This window comes from Lipotes vexillifer, unplaced genomic scaffold, assembly GCF_000442215.2.
Source record: "Lipotes vexillifer unplaced genomic scaffold, Lipotes_vexillifer_v1.1 scaffold466, whole genome shotgun sequence".
NCBI lineage: Eukaryota > Metazoa > Chordata > Mammalia > Artiodactyla > Lipotidae > Lipotes > Lipotes vexillifer.
The window spans coordinates 744393-751830 of record NW_006796103.1 but is presented as its reverse complement, the minus strand read 5'-3'; the positions used below and the strand labels follow the sequence as shown (position 1 = coordinate 751830).

At 43.3% G+C, this 7438-nt stretch overlaps 1 protein-coding gene across 2 annotated transcripts in view; it reads left to right on the top strand.

The window, feature by feature from the left end:
- FAM120A (family with sequence similarity 120 member A) overlaps window positions 1-7438 on the top strand; it is a 105173-nt gene that overhangs the window by 67999 nt on the left and 29736 nt on the right. The window lies entirely within an intron of this gene.

The window sequence follows — 7438 nt, the reverse complement described above, 5'->3', positions numbered from 1 at the left end:
CTTTCCAGAAGTCAGTGTTCCTGGGGCAGTCCCACCAGCTATGCACAGGGCCACTTCTGTGCAGTTGATGTATTGCTGCACACGTCCCTGAAGCTGAGAGGGGACTTGTAATGATTTCCCTCAGAGACCTCTGGCTGATCAACTCTGGGGGTGGAGGGAGAAGTGGAAAGACAGAAAATGTTTGAAATTTTGGCAAAAGTTGAGGTCAGAGTGTTCCCTCTTCTAGTGAGCCAGTGTTATTTGGGGGGGGAAATCATGCCTTTCTGTTCTAGGTAACTTTATCTACTAATGTAGGGAATGTAAAAGTCACTGTATATTTAGTAGGAAATATAGAAAAGTTTCACAAAACATGCAGTCTAAAATAAGAATATTATGAAGTGTGGAAATTATAGATTACTAGATCATCCTCTAAACTAAGGATATTTACTGACCAATCACCTTCTTGTATGGCAGGTCAGTACAGGCCTGGTAACATGGGTGAAGCTGACCAGTTCAGGGACAAGTGTGGGAGTGGGTCTTACCCTTGGAACTCAAAACTAGAGAGATTCTCCAATGCTAAAAACTCAGTACTATAGATAACTAAGGTTTCTATTTCTAATTACTCTGACACAATTGTGATTCTGTAAGCCTTTAAAATGAAGCAATCTGTCACTACCCTTACTTGAAGATAGTCGTACTGAGAGTGGCGTATGACTGTAGCTGGAGAAGGTGATGCCGGCTCTGCAGGGCCACCTCTAGCTGATACTTCCACTGCCTTGATCAGGGCTGTAGACACCATGTGAATACCGAGTGTTGTCAACAGACACTCTTTTCAAAGGCCCAGTACGTTCCGGTTGTACAAATCCTCATTCTTTTCTCACGCTGTGTGATTTATTTGCTCAGAAGAGAAGGACCTTTCTAACTTTGCATGGGATTGGTCAGTTTTCTCTGCTGGTCCACCTAGGCCACCCTGGCTCCGCAGCTGTGACGTCCACTTCAGTTCACCTCCGTCTTCGTCCCTATAGCCCCTTGGGTCTCTGTTGGGCATAGAATGCTGAGTGCTACAGGGTCCCATGCAGCCCCACTTCCTGCCATATCCTCAGCTCCATAGCACCACATTGGCTTTCATGGTGAAAGGCTGTTTCTTTCATTTGCTTGTATGTTCCAGAAACATAGTTATCTCTATGCAGAAACTCCTCAGGAGCTTTCAGTGATCACAACTTGGAGATCCTCAGGTAGATCCCAGGTCGGGCTCCCCTTTGCAGTATTCACAGCTTCATACAGCAGCCTGAATATGGCTGGTGTGCTCTGTTCATGCCCTCAGCAGTGGGCAGTGTGCATCCCTCATGTCTGGTTCAGGGAGTTCTGTGTCACAGGTGAGCTGCAGGTGCCAGGTGCTCTCAGGAAGTAAGAGACTTGGTCTGTTCTGCCCTGCTGCCAGTCTGAGGCTTTAAAACACTGTGGAACACACAGCTGGCAGCACACAGCATGCTCCACTCCCTCATCAGTTAATTTGTACCTGGGTGGTACAGGTGTCTTACTGGCCTGGGAAAGGCTGGCCTGTTAGCAGACAATAGGGGAAGCAGAACCCAGGGGAGAGTATTAACTAAATGGACCAGCATCCTCTGAACATAAGCAAGAGAGAGGCACATTGTGGTGAAGGGCTGAGTGTGCAAACCACACCATAGGACCTGATGCTGCTCTCCCAGAGAAATGACAGGGTCACTTTGCCTGTAGCAGGCTAGTTCTGGCCAGGGCTGGAGGGCATGGGGAATGGCATGATCAAGAAAAGAAGAGAAGAAGGGTGGTACAGTCTGGGTGACTCAGATGAGCTCTGTGAGGCTATGGATGGAGGTGCCTTGACCTCATTTGGAGGGGGGAGGCACAGGGGAATACAAAGGAAAGGAGGAGAAAGGTGTACTAGTGTGAGGTGGACGGGGGAAGGGTGAGGTGAGTGGGAGAAGGCCATAGCTTCAAAGAGAATTTGTCAGGCATGTCTTTTTCCTTTCCTCCTGCCTCCACTCCCCTCCCCACTCCTCTGACTTCTTTTTAAGGATGGGACAGACACAGTTGTTTGTCACTGCTATGTTACTTTTGGCTAATGGGAAACACTGACTCTTATGATGCCACTGATATAGGTTTCCAAGCTTGCAACATCTACTAAGTGACTATGCATTTTACTATTCTTACCGAGAAAATGCTGTAGCTTCTTGATGGTCTGGATGAGATGGGAAAACAATGTCTGATCATGCCAAAAAGAGCATTTTCTCAGGAGTTCTTTGTTGACAAGATTTGAAAATATGTTGAAATCTTGTTTTACCTACACTTACTCTTAGACCATACGTAGATGAAACGAAATCAATGGCACTTTGCAGGAGATTCATAAACCACATGAAAGTGCACCGTAAGGTCCTTGGGACAAGTTTGTTTTCCACATGCCCACTGACTTTGCCTTCCACTTTGGTAGTCTGGTAACCAAAACCAAGCTATGTGGGTTCCAGGTAAAGCCACCTACTCAAGTAGGTGATGCACCTGCTTCTGAATGTGAGGGTTTTGAGCTAACATGGCTTCAGAATGTTGTGCGTACATAGGCATGTTCCTGGTGTGGTCACTGTGACAATCAAGAGTTTTCCCAAGAGGGCTTTGTTGTCAGAACTAGTCAAAGGACATATTGAAGTCTATAGGGTTGTTCAAAAATACTTAACTCTCATTAGATATAAGACATGTATCCATTTGGACATTAGTCTCTTGCTTAAGGCATATGATAAAATGTTCATAATCTACAGTGAATTTTCGTGTGACTTACCAAAGTTTCATTTTTAAAGTCATTATATGGTTAAAGTAGGATATCTATAGTTGGATCCTTAAAAAATTCCAGCCTTTGAAAATCATATTGAATTACATGCCGGCAGTTTATTTTTCTGTTCTTTTCTGTCCATTTCTAGGTTCTATCATTTTGCTTTTAGGAATTTAATAAGAATACTTGTTTTATTGTGGCAGCATGCTACTGAAGTCACTATTGTGGAATTCGAAATCCTACCAGTCCAATCGGAAGACTGCTGACCCAACACAAACAGATTCACCCAGATGTGTTGGATGGTGATGGTGGCAGTTGCTTTGGGGAGAGATGGGAACAGGGACCTAGCTGTCTCTGTAGCTGCTGGAATAAAGGCTGGGCCTGGAGACAGGCACCTGGGTCTGAGCCAGCCCTGGCCTCGAAGCCTTTGTGTGTGAAATCCAGATGGCGTGGCTGCTTCTCAGATGCACTTCTGCCCTGGAGTCAGCTCTGGCCTTTAGTGCCCTATTGACTCTTCTCCCTGGGGGCGCTCCTCAGCCACCTGGGCACTGGGGTTCCCCCAGGTACTCCTCAATGGTGAAGGGGCCAGAAGAAAGGGATCAGGTTCTAAAAAGACTACAGGATAATGAGTCGCCTCATCTATAGCTGAACTGTTAAAAATCCAGGAAGTGATTTGTGAATTTAAAAATTATTATCCACTTAATAAAACTGGCTTCTGTTTTCTGCAAGTCTCTTCAGTACCTCAAAATTAAGTAAAAAAAAAAAAAAAGCAGGCTTGGGAATTCCCTGGTGGTCCAGTGGTTAGGATTCCCCTGCAAGGGGCACGGGTTCAGTCCCTAGTCAGGGAACTAAGACCCCACAAGCCGTGCAGTGCAGCCAGAAAAAAAAAAAAAGCAGGCTTGTAGAAAATAGATGGACATAAATTATAGACACATGAGATGTAGTTATGGAAATAGAAAGCAAGTTTATATACTATGTTTATATTTACTATACTTATGCTATATTTGTATTTCCCCATATTCTCTACTTTTTAAACTATCAAGAAAAGCCAAAAGGAACATTGATTTCTTTTTCCTGGTCCACTTTGCTTTAGAAATTTTGTTAGTGCCAAATAATTGGGACTGCTAATGGAAAATAAATAAGTTAAATTTGTTCATTGTGAATTACAATATAAAACAGAATACTATAGCATGACCAATATTAATTAGTGTGCTGTTTCAATATGTGTGAAAATTGGTTATCATTATCATTTTTTTCTTATGACTTTATGAAGGCTGTTTATATATTAATCTGAATTTCTTTATTCTTCAAAGCTTTCCAGAAGTAGCATTAGCAAACTGCCTTTTCCTCACAGAACTTTGAGCAGCTGAGCTCAAGAGACAGCTGTTGGGGAAGGCACTGTTGTGTGACAGGCAGTGTTTGACGGTACTCTTTTGGATTAATGTTTATGTCATAGTTCCTTGAGCTTCGGAGTTTCTAATATAGTAGGAATGACATAAATGGGAAAAATGAAGACTAGGAACAGTGTTTACCACATGTCTGTAACACCATGTTCTATGTGCCCCGTGGCCTACTGAGCATGTTATGTTTGTGGACAGTAAGATACCCCCAGGCTCAGATATGAAAAGTTTAAGGAAAAAATTCATAGTCTTTTACTTTTGAGAGTCATGGAGGGTGCTTACAGATGTGTCAGCATGAGGAAATGGGGGACTAGCTCGTTGGAACCCCATAGCCTGAACACAGTGCTGCTTGGTAGTTAACCAGCAGTTTTCCCATTGGAAGGATTGACCAGCTCTCATTGCACCCATTTTTCTGTTTCTGCCCTGATACGAAGGAACTAGAGTTTTGTTTTTATTTATTTGTGTGGTTTTGGTTTTTTTCTATAGCTCCAGAGGAGAGCTCAGGGTATAAAACAATGGCTCCTCCCCCAGATGCACACACTTGCACAGACACAGACCAAAGTGTCCAGTTGGCCATAGTATTGGAAGTTGTCTCCATCTTTTTCCTTACCTGTAACCATATTGTGTGTGTGCTACAACTCTCACTCCTAAGCCCTTATAGCAGGCACTGCTAGGTGCTCACGGTGCTCTGGCACTGAGCTTGGAGACATACTTCATCATATGGCACTATAGGCAGCCACTACCAGTCAGTTGGAATAGGCTTACAAAATGAAACGTTCATTATTCCTGGTCTGGGATGGATCCCAAATTCAGCATCGTAACAGATTTCTAAGGTAGCTGGTTGTCATGTGTGTAAATGTGAAAATAGTAGATGATTAACGTCTGATGGAAAACATTGGGTTTTTACTGACAGCTTAAGTCTTAATAGTGTTTTATGTCTGGAAATTGTATTTGAAGATGTACTTCCAGTAAAGAAGCTGCATTATAAATTTAGCTTCCAGTAATACAGAAAACTTGTGCCCTGGAGTTGTTTTTGCCAGTGTAAAAATTCAGTTTAGTTTCAGGTAAGGAAGACAATCTAATATTCAGTTTTTTTGAAGTTGTCCACTTGAAATCATGAGTTTTCCTGTCAGTAGAAAAGATGAGATAAATATTTATTGATGGTGACACACAGAAAATTTATTCATGGACAGTAGCTGGACTAGCTAATCTCTGGGATTCTCTTATTCTTGTTTTAACAAGGTGGCATGAACATGTCTTTCCAAAATGGTGCCTTCACAGAGAGGGTTTTATACCCCAGTGCTCTTGTCTGCATGCACTTGGGAGTGTTCTCATAATCCAGCCGCCACGTACCATCTGGGTAATCCCTGTATAACCAGTGGGTTTTGCAAAAATGATAAGAGCCCAGATTACTTGCTGTTAGCTGGCTACTTTGCATCTGCTTATTCCTGTGAGCTGAATCAGAGACTGAGCCTTCCCTCCTGGGCAGCAGCGACTCGGGGAGAAGCCTGGAGCCAGAGGGAGAGAAGGTACCGTGTGTGTACCAGCCACCCCAAAGGGCAAGCTTGTAACACAGAGGATGCCATGTGTCAACCCAAAAATGGGATGTCCCTTGGAATTCATTAATCTATAAAACACTAACCTTTAATTAATCTAATGTAATGAGCCTATACAACATAAGTTGATCTCACACAGTTGAAAGCACATAACAGGGGTGCAAGATGCCTTTGTGTTTCCTCATCTGGATTGTGCAACAGAGTGAGTTGTTGGCCCCTTTTTTTTAGTGCCTAGTTCCAGGGCTGGGCCAGCGTGAGGCAAATGAGGGACCCAGGCCTCAGAATTTAAGGAGACCCTTGTTCTCACACTGGCACGTGGGAGTTGGCACCTGAGCCCTGGGTGCCTTTCCTGCCTCACCCAGTGCATACTAGGTGCTCAATAAATATCTGTTAGGTGATTGGCCAAAGGTTCCACAGCTATTAAGTGGTGGTATACGCAAAAGATCTCCAAGTTTTCAGTTTAAAAACAGATACATGTTAAAAAAATAAAGCAAATTGGAAGCATCTTTGCTTTTGGAACAAAGCTTTTTGTTACTGCACATTTATTTTTCTCTGAGAAAGACATGTATTTCCTAAATTAGATATGAACCATTCTTGTCATGACTAGTGCAGATAAGTAACAAAAATGCTTTGAATATGAGAGGAAGCTGCTATATCTGATGCCTCCTTTACAGCTGCAGTCTCCCCTGCCCTGTCCTGTGCTCCTGGTGGGTATGGACTGCATGTCCCTGCTAGTACTGGGGCAGTCCTTTCTCTAGGACATGGGAGTTCATGAGCATCAGCTGGCGGTCCTCAGGCACGAGTGTGCTCTCATCTGTAGCCTATACAGGCTGAACAGAATCTGAGCACACAGCATCATGCCAGGTAAATTCAGGCATACTTAGGTCCCTCAGAGCCCCAACTAGTGTGGGCAGCTGTCTAGGGCAGCTTCAGGGAACACTCAAGTGAACAGACACACTTGTGAAGGGACTGCTGGTACCTCTGACCTCCACTTATCCTCGATGTAGGACATGAAACATAAAGTATGTGTAGGTCTAAGCATTCTGAACTTGAGAATGAAAATCTTCCACCAAAAATTTATTTCTAGAATGAAAACAATGTAATAAAATGATTGCTAAAAATTATTAAAGAGAGACAAGAGCAGAGCTGACAAAGGGGAAAGAAATAAATGGATGAAGATGAAGACAGCTTTAATAAGAATGCCTCTTTTGAGAAAACTCAAGGGAGACTCCTGGCACTATAATCTGAGTTTTTTAGATGCAGTAAACTTATGCTCTGTGTGCATGCATGTGTGGTGGGTGTGTGTGTGTATTTGTATTTTGGAGGAAGAAAGTGAGAGACCTTAGATTAACTAGGTTATTAACCCAGATTAACAACCAAAGATAAAATCTAATTAGTTCCATTAAATAAATCTTTGCCATCAAAATGAAGATGTTACATAGAAAAAAATAGATTTATGCATTTTTGCTTGGGGGGCATGAAAATGAACTTTGTGAACTGACCTAATAGAAACATAGCATACTGGTTGTCTTGTAACCTCCTTTCACCTGTTTTCTTGGGGCTGACAATGTGCCAGCCTCTCAGACTGTAGTTGGGACAAAGGTGGGTGGGGTGTACTGCACCTAGGAGGGCCCTGCGGTGGTGACGGCCACCCTCTGCATACGGGTGGGTGACACGTGGAGCTGTGCGCGCTGGAGGTCAGCAGG